At 49.0% G+C, this 8,555-nt stretch overlaps 1 long non-coding RNA gene across 1 annotated transcript in view; it reads right to left on the bottom strand.

The window, feature by feature from the left end:
• Positions 1 to 760: 760 nt before the first annotated feature.
• LOC110309962 overlaps positions 761 to 8,555 on the bottom strand; it is a 21,623-nt gene continuing 13,828 nt past the window's right edge. Inside the window, exon 3 of the long non-coding RNA XR_002379781.1 lies at positions 761 to 861. This is a non-coding gene — a long non-coding RNA (uncharacterized LOC110309962). The remainder of the gene's footprint in view (positions 862 to 8,555) is intronic.

Below are 8,555 nucleotides of genomic sequence, written 5' to 3'. Positions count from 1 at the left end.
TTCTGGTTGGGCCCTTCCTGGCTTGAACTGACAGACACTCCTGTTGTTGTTGTTGTTTTTATGATCATGCAAACATCCTTGATACTGTATGGTCTTCACTTTGCCACACAGACAAATCCTTTTTTGAAACCAACAAGAAGAAAGCTCATCCCTCCAGTCGCTTCCTGATCATAAACCTTGGAATATGCATCTAAATGAGTTTCTGCTGGTGGGCAAGGGTGAGGGTGAGGGTGGGTGGGGAGGGTGCTAAACCCCGGAGGTCTCAAAGCTATTTTGCTAACACAGATGCCAAGTCAATCCTCAGATGGCCTTCCGCTGTGTGCTTGGTAAGCAGCAGGCCAGGGTAGCTATCTCAGGGCTCAGTGGCGATGGCGGATCATTAAAGCTGGGGTACCGTTTACAGAGTCCAGTGGGTGCTTACAGAGTCCCCAGCAACAGGTTCTGCTGAACCTCCAAGTTCTGCTTACTTTTATGAAAAGCTAAAAACATGGCAAGTGAAACATAGACTTCCCTGTGCCTTACTCGGTTGATTTATGATTCTGAGAGTCCACTGCCTCAGCAAAACCCTCTCCAGGTCTCTTCTGAAGAAATGTCTATCCAACCGACACTGTCCCTGTAGAGACACAGCCCTGATTGGAAGGAAGCAGGGACAGACTCCTGGCTATTCTTCTGTATGAAGGGGGGCAGTCCACGGCCTGTGAGGCTTCTCAGAGGGTCCAGGAGGACTTGGAACATGTCAGTGCCTCTTCTGTCTTCTGCTAGGGACTGGCTCCCAGTCATGTTCTTCCCCATGGTTGTGTCTCTGCTCGTTAAGTTCTACAGAAGAGTCTGAACCGCAGATGACGGCGTGATTGATTCTCCCTGATTGAGAGACGAAGAAGGGAGTCAGGGACGGGTAGAATCAGGTTGCAAGACACAGTCCAGATGTTTCTACAGGAAAAGGTGTTTTTAGCATGATCTTGATGTTGCAATGAAAGCCATTTGCTTCTAGAAGAGAAAGTTTTCCTCTCTGTCTCTGTCTCGTGTGTGTGTGTGTGTGTGTGTGTGTGTGTGTTAGAATTCTCAAAATGTTAAAAGTATAATCCTCACGAGTTGGATGGATGGGAGGATCTATCCAAGCCGTGTAATTAAAAGTAAATTAATGGGGTGATTCCCATCAGGAAGTGAGAATAGGAACCCCAGGTTGTCAAGGGACAGAAAGCACACTGGGAGGCACGCTGAATTAGAAGCAGCCACTTCTGTATTTTAATGGACAATAAAACCTGATTGCTTGAACTGTCTTTAATGCCACCAAGAAAAATGGCGTGCTTTGTAGAGTTTATTTTGCTATTACTAATGGTGTGTGTGTGTGTGTATGTGTGTTAATATGTATGTGCATGTGTGTATTGTGTATGTGTATATGTGAGTATGTGCATGTGCATGTATGTATGTGTATGTATGTGTGTATGTGTGTGTGCATGTGTGTGTATGTATGTGTATATGTATATGTGTATATGTGTGTGTGTGTGTGTGTGTGTGTGTGTAGGTGCATTCCTGTGAGCTCTGAGAACCAAACCTGGATCCTCTGCAGAAGCAGCAAGCACTCTTAACCACAGAATCATCTCTCCAGACCCTTATAAACTATTTTCAGTTGAAACAGCTCCTTTTCAGCGTTCACACCTGTGGTATCACGTCAGCACTTAGAAAGTTTATGCCCGTGTGGAGATGGCTCGGTGGGCAGGGTGCCCACTGTGAAAGCATGAGGAGCTGAATTTGAGCCCCCAGAACCCACATAAAGAAAGACAGGGGTGTCAGAGGGTAATCCAAGCACTGCAGAGGCAGACCTAGGCAGGTGCCTGGGGCTTGCTGGTCAGCAAAGCTCAATACTCAGTGAGTCCCAATTTAGAGAGACTCTGTCTCAGAGAGGTGGACAGCACTGAGGAGCAACACTCAAGGTCTCTGTCCCCACCCCCACACACAATACTCACGCACATGCACACACACACACATGCATGCACATGTACATACATGCACACATATACATGCACACATGCACGAACACACATATAGACATACACACACACACATGCATGCACATGTACATACATGCACACATATACATGCACACATGCACGAACACACATATAGACATACACACACACACATGCATGCACATGTACATACATGCACACATATACATGCACACATGCACGAACACACATATAGACATACACACACACACATGCATGCACATACACATGCATGCATACACACGCATACACAAGTTCCTGTGTGGCTTCTGGAATATTTTGCATTTTCAGATTAGGGACCCTTTACCTATAAGCCAAAGCCTCGTACCACCTGGGAGTCCAGAGTCCCTTAGGAGTGTTTATTGACCTGTCTCTAACTTCTGTTTCTCATAAGCATCCATATACCTGTTTCGAACTTGACACTGTTTTTCTTAGCATGTGTCTAAACATGTCCCCACACCTCAGAGTCGCTCTTGGCACACGTCATCAGTCACATGTCAACCCTGGGCTTCCATTTGGAACTCAGCTGGACAATGAAGAAGCAGAAACAAACAAGGCATGATTCCAACCAGAAGAAACAAGAGCAGGTCTCCCAAACTGTGGACTCTGGGTTCCTCTAAATAACACCTCAGAGCCACGGGAGTGGGGTAGGGTGGTTGTGAAGGATGAAGAGGCTCTAGCATGGCTAACATGACTCTGGAAGACCTTGCCCTTCCCTTGTTCCCTCTTCCTTGATAAATAATAATAATAATAATAATAATAATATCACATTCCTAAAGCTAGCCACCAAGGTCCATTTTCTTATTTGGCTATTTCCTTCTCCTGAGCTTGACTACCAAGGTCCAGCTATCAAAGAAGTGAAGTCCAACAATCAAAAGCCCCCTTTGGCTCACCTAATTAACACATCCAATTAAAATTAGATACCTCATCCTAACTCGGGGTTCTCCCTTTTACCTTTATAAACCACCATTGCCTATGGACCATGTCTGCCTGCATACCTATTCAGAGGCAGTCCTTTCTTCCTTTAGGACAACACTCAAGGTCTCCCCCCCCCCATGCATCCACTGGAACACATGCACACACATATGTATACACGCTCATATATACATGCACACACACACACAGACACATGAACATGCATGTACTCCCACCTCTCCCTTGTTCACTTCCCTTTCTCTGTCATCCTATATTTCCTGTCTTTGTCTCTTATTCCCTGCCCTTTTCCCCTTTGGGGCAAATAAACCTCCATTGTGCTGAGAACTTGGACTTGGGTGTCTTGTGCCAATGCCAGTCCTTTCAAAGGAGGAAGCCATTGGGCCTTGGCTTAGAAGGTGCTATGTCTGTTTCTGTTACTATAACAAAATGCCTGAGACCCTCAGGTTGAAGCCAGAGGTCCGGGGCATCTGATGGAGGTCTGTTTGCTGCACCATTATAAGCTGGTGTTGGCATCACATGGAGAAACAGAGCAGTTGAGGCAGCCCTGGGTCAACAAGAGACCCTGTCCGGAGAAGAGAAAGTTTGAGAGGTCTTAAAGAACTACAGCTGATGTTGACCTTGTCCTGCACAATCATGTGCACACACACACACACACACGTGCACAGACACACATATCACACTCACATGCACGCATATACACACCACACACACCATACTCATGTGTGCATATTTGTACCAGAGAGAGAGAGAGAGAGAGAGAGAGAGAGAGAACAATAAGGACTGAGGGGTAGAGATGGGCAGCTTCCCTTCCCTGACTTCCCCCAAGTGCTCGCCCTGGATGAGACCCATTCTTGACACGGACCCTGGGATGACTCTCAACCCCTTTCCTCTGTACTGGAATCTAAGCACAATTTTCTAAACAGAAGGGAGACTCCAGGTCCCCTGTGGGATCTCATCCTGGCCAGAGGACTCCACAGCATGGGACGAGTCAGGCTCACTCCCAGGCTCACACAGTTTCTCTGTTTTAGTTTTCATCTGTGGAAATTCCAGCCATCCTCTCCCTGAGGGCTCACACCCTCCAGGCCAGCACACATTCTGAAGGGCCTCCCTCACCCACCCAGGAGCAGCCCAGCCAACAGTGGCCCTGCCCTCAAGCACTTAGTAACCTCTATTCCCTTCCTCCCAGTATCGGATTTCACGGTGATAACATCGTCTAGAGGAGGCTTGTAGCTCCAGCTATTTCTGAAGAACAGATGTTTCCTCTCTGTCTCACACCTTTATTGCTCCAAGTGACAATGTCATACCCGCCTCTGCCTAATAGACCTGCTCAGGCTCATCTGTCTTGCGGCTAATTGCAGCCAGAGCCAGCAAGGTGTAGGATTCCTGGCCTGCTGGTTGTCTATTCTCCTACAAACTGTTGCAGCTGATTTCTTTTGGTTCTTATCTATATGTATGCGTGTAGGTACAAGTGCACACAAATGCAGTAGGTACGTGTGCACACAAATGCAGTGACCCCGGAGGCCAAGAGAGGACACTGGATTCTCTGGAGCTGGAACTACAGGCAGACAGGAGTGAACTGCCCAGTATGAATCTTGCCCTTCAAGCATGAAAGGAGATTCCCAGCATCACCTCACTGGTTCCTGGACATGGGAAGAGGCCAGAGTCACCCAGTAGCACAAATACTCTCAGGTGACAAACATGGTTTCAGGTTGGCTGTGACCTTCTTACTCAACAACAGCAGTGAACACACCCTCTCTTGGGAGCCAGAGCGGCAGGGACCACGTGACCCCCTCGGAGCTTCTCCTCCTCGATATCCTTCACAGTTCATCCCTCTCCTTCCTTCTCTCAGCTGCGGGCACACTGATCTCACTGCTATTCAGAAAACCCACATCAGTCCTGCTGCTGGATACAGGATGCTTACCACATCTCCCAGTCGCTCATCAGGTCTCTCTGCTCCGTGGGCACCAGGTTTAGTTTGTATTCTTTGCCACTGAAGCTCCAGGGGCCTCTAGGACTCTCTGGTCACAGGGTGGTTTACATTTGGGGATGACAGGGAAGCCACTGGCCCTGTCAGTCAGGGCTGAGCCCCACAGCACCAAGTGTCAGTAGAGGTGAGGTCCTGTGCTGGCTGCTGCTCGGTCAGGACGTTTTGTGTAATTGAAAGGCGAAGTTAACAGCAGTAAAGAAAATTAACTCGGATGCCCAACNGTTGGTGAAGCAGAGCGTGGAAAACAAATGGAGCAGAGGNGACCAGTGAGCTCAGCCTGTCCCTTTATAAAGTGACAGAGGAACCTGCCTGGGGAGGATGCCTGTGTGGTTAAATCAGGGCTGTGGCTGGGACCAGGACACAGGTTGGAATCAGCTGCCCCCTCTCCAGCTGTGCCCTGCACAAGGCTGCGTTAGGAAGAAGCTCTGCAGTCTGAGAGTCCACAACACACAGGCACACAGGGACCTGGCGCTACCAGACACACTGGTGGGGCTTTGATACCTCCATGCTCTGTGGAAGCATCTCGTGGAAGCCACTCCACAGTCCCAGGGGTGACAGCAGGGTCTGTCACTCTCTTACTTCCTGTATGTCACACTGGGGCAGAAGAGCAAGCACTAAGCTGTGTGTGAGCACCCTGCCTGTGCTCCTGTAGGAACAGGAAGAAAGCCACTCTCCATCCATGTCCCTGAGTGGGGACAGGGAGAGACCCTCTTCCTGTAGAAGTCCCTGTTTTTTCCTGCAGCCTGACCCAGCCTGGTTTTTACTTATTTATTTTTTGTTCTGACCAATATAGAATTTCTTACTAGGTTGAATATGAAGCCAATACAGTATCTAACTCCTAATCCCCAGAGCCCCAGAACTGGGACTTCACTGGACAAAAGGGACTCTGAGCAGGATTAAATGAAGGACTTTGAATGGGAGGTGAACCTGAGTATTCAGATAGCCCTGGTGACATCCCAAGGGTCTTAATAGGAGGGGAGGGGGTCAGTGGTGAAAACAGAGTGGGGGTGGGAGAGAAGCAGACAGACAGAGACAGATAGACACAGAGACAGACACAAAGAGAGACAGAGACAGAAACAGAGACAGACAAACAGATGGGCAGACAGACAGACATACAGAGAAAGACACACAGAGAGGCTGAGAGAGCCTGAGACAGACAGGCACACAGAAAGACAGACAGGCAGATACACAAAGAGAGAAAGGAGAGACAGAGACAGAAGAGACAGAGACAGACAGACCGATTGACACACAGAAACACAGACAGACAGACAGACAGAGAACACCCAGTTACTCAGTTTTCTTGGGGAGAGCGATGATGAATGTGTCAGATGAGGTCGTGAAGCAAGAAGAACGGGCAGCTCTGCAAGGGGAAATGCAGGAAGTGACTCTCCCCGCTTGGTAGCCCAGAGCCGAGCTCCATCCCAGAGCCAGATCGGTAAGGCCTGAGTGCACATGATATGAAGATACAAGAATGGGAATGGGTGGGTAGGGAAGTGGAGGGCGCTATGGGGGACTTTTGGGATAGCATTGGAAATGTAATTGAGGAAAATATGTAATAAAAATATTAAAAATCAAAAAAAAAAGAAGATACATGGAATGTGTTAAAGGAAGAAACAAGTATATTATGGACAGACAGCATGAGATGAACACGGCCTTTTCTACATGGCTTTGATATGGGTGAACATTTAGGAACTTAGAGTTGGCAAACAAAAGATATATTCTACGGAAGAAATGGTGGTTTGGGGGCTGGAGAGACAACACCGTAAAGTTTTTGCTGGGCAAGCCCAAGGACGTGAATTCAAGCCCCAGCACTGATGTCCAAGCCAGGCTCAGTGGCACACTGTAGCTGCAGAGCTGGGGAGGCAGAGACAGGAGGGTCTCTGGGACTCCCTGGAAAACAACTGATGAGAGACATCACTACCAACCACTGACCTCCACACGCATGCTCACACACATGCACATTTACACACATATGTATGTAATTGTGGGCCCCTCTTCTGAGAGTTAGAGTCACCTTTCCATTGGAGCTGGGGAGATGGCTCAGTGGTTAGGAGGCCCCTTTCCCGCTCTTCCTGAGGACTTGAATTCGGTTCCCAGCACCCACATTGGATAAGACTACAATAACCGTAAACTCCAGTTCCCAGGGGATCTGGAGACCCAGGCCTCTTCCACTAGTGACTATACCCACGTGCCCCCACGCATAATTACAAATAAATCATGTTTAAAGAAATCAACTTTCTGTGAAAGGAGATCACATCAAAAACCTTCCGACATAGCTGAGCTCAAACAAGGAACATGGCTTTATAATTTCATTGCTTCCCATTTAGTAAAAAGCTCGGGGTGACTGCCACCCATTGTCCCTGCCCTGTGTTTTTGTAGACTTAGGTGCAGTCATAGCTTGCGGCTGGTGTGGGGGTGTTGAGCACTGAGGGCCTTAAAGGGAAACACCTCACAGACAGCTGCTATGGAGAAGAGGGCCACTCGGGGCCTCTGCCCTGTCTCCTTACTCGGGACTTAACGTCCCTGGCTGTGAGTGTGGACACATGTGGCTCTGCAGTAAGAGGCCTGACAATGAGTGTGCAGGTGTCTGTGGGTCAGAGCATCAATGCCACTTTGCATTTTGTCCCCAATATTTATCCCACTGGGAGATTGTGGCACGCCACGTGCTGCTGGAGTCCTGAGAGTCATCAGGCCTGCAGCCTTTTGTCCAGGATGTCTGCCTACTGCCATGTTTACGTCGTTCCCCATCAGCGATGGATCAGGCCTGTGAATAGGCAGGACTCGTAATGGCTGGTGTGACTGATTGGATGGTGGCCGAGCTGTCGCTGTGGAGCACAAAGGTTACCTTCCTCAGAAACAATCAATGGATCATTAAGGTCCGCGGTGGGCTTTGCTTGGTCAGGCCACGGCCGCTGCAGAGACAGACCTCAGGGTCACTCTGAAGCCGAGAGCCTCAGATCATTTTCGTGGCTGAACCTGTGCCGGAACAGGAGGATTTCAGGCCTTCCTGTGGCTCTGAGCTGGATAAGCCACTAATGGGTTCAGGAGAGGAAAGAGGGATTGTGTGTCTCCCACTGAGAAGGGCGGAAATAGTCTGAGAGGAAGGGAGGCCTTATTAGCCTTCACAGGGACCCCTGCTTGGACAGCAAGAGGTGGGCAATGAGGTCATTAAAGGGACCTGTGGCTAGGATTGGGGAGATGATTCAGTCAGTGAAGTGCTTGCTCTGTAAGTGTGGGGTGTGATTCCATACCCAGAACCCGTGCAGCAAAGCCGGAAGCCGCGGCTCGTCGGGTCTAAGGGTGGGATGTGTGAGCTGGTTGGGTCAGTGAGCTAGCAAACCACCCAAAGCCAGAAATAATTGCTTCAGATTTCTCCGTGTGCTGTGACCAAAGTGTGTGGTGTCATCGGGAATAGGATCCCAACCATTGAGTTCTGGTGTGTTCCAAGGGCAGTGGCAATCTGTGGCAATAGCCCCTGCTCATTTGAAAATCTCTGGGACACCCACCAATGACCAAAAACTGGAGGGGAAGTGCCCCACACTGAGCACTGTGGCCTTTCGATTTGGGTACCTATGGCTTTTTGGAGAATATTGTCTCCTGTGTAGGGCAAGGCCAAGTGAAGT

This window comes from Mus caroli, chromosome 2 (assembly GCF_900094665.2).
Source record: "Mus caroli chromosome 2, CAROLI_EIJ_v1.1, whole genome shotgun sequence".
NCBI lineage: Eukaryota > Metazoa > Chordata > Mammalia > Rodentia > Muridae > Mus > Mus caroli.
The sequence above is the reverse complement of the archived record's forward strand: the minus strand, read 5'-3'. Positions and strand labels throughout refer to the sequence as shown.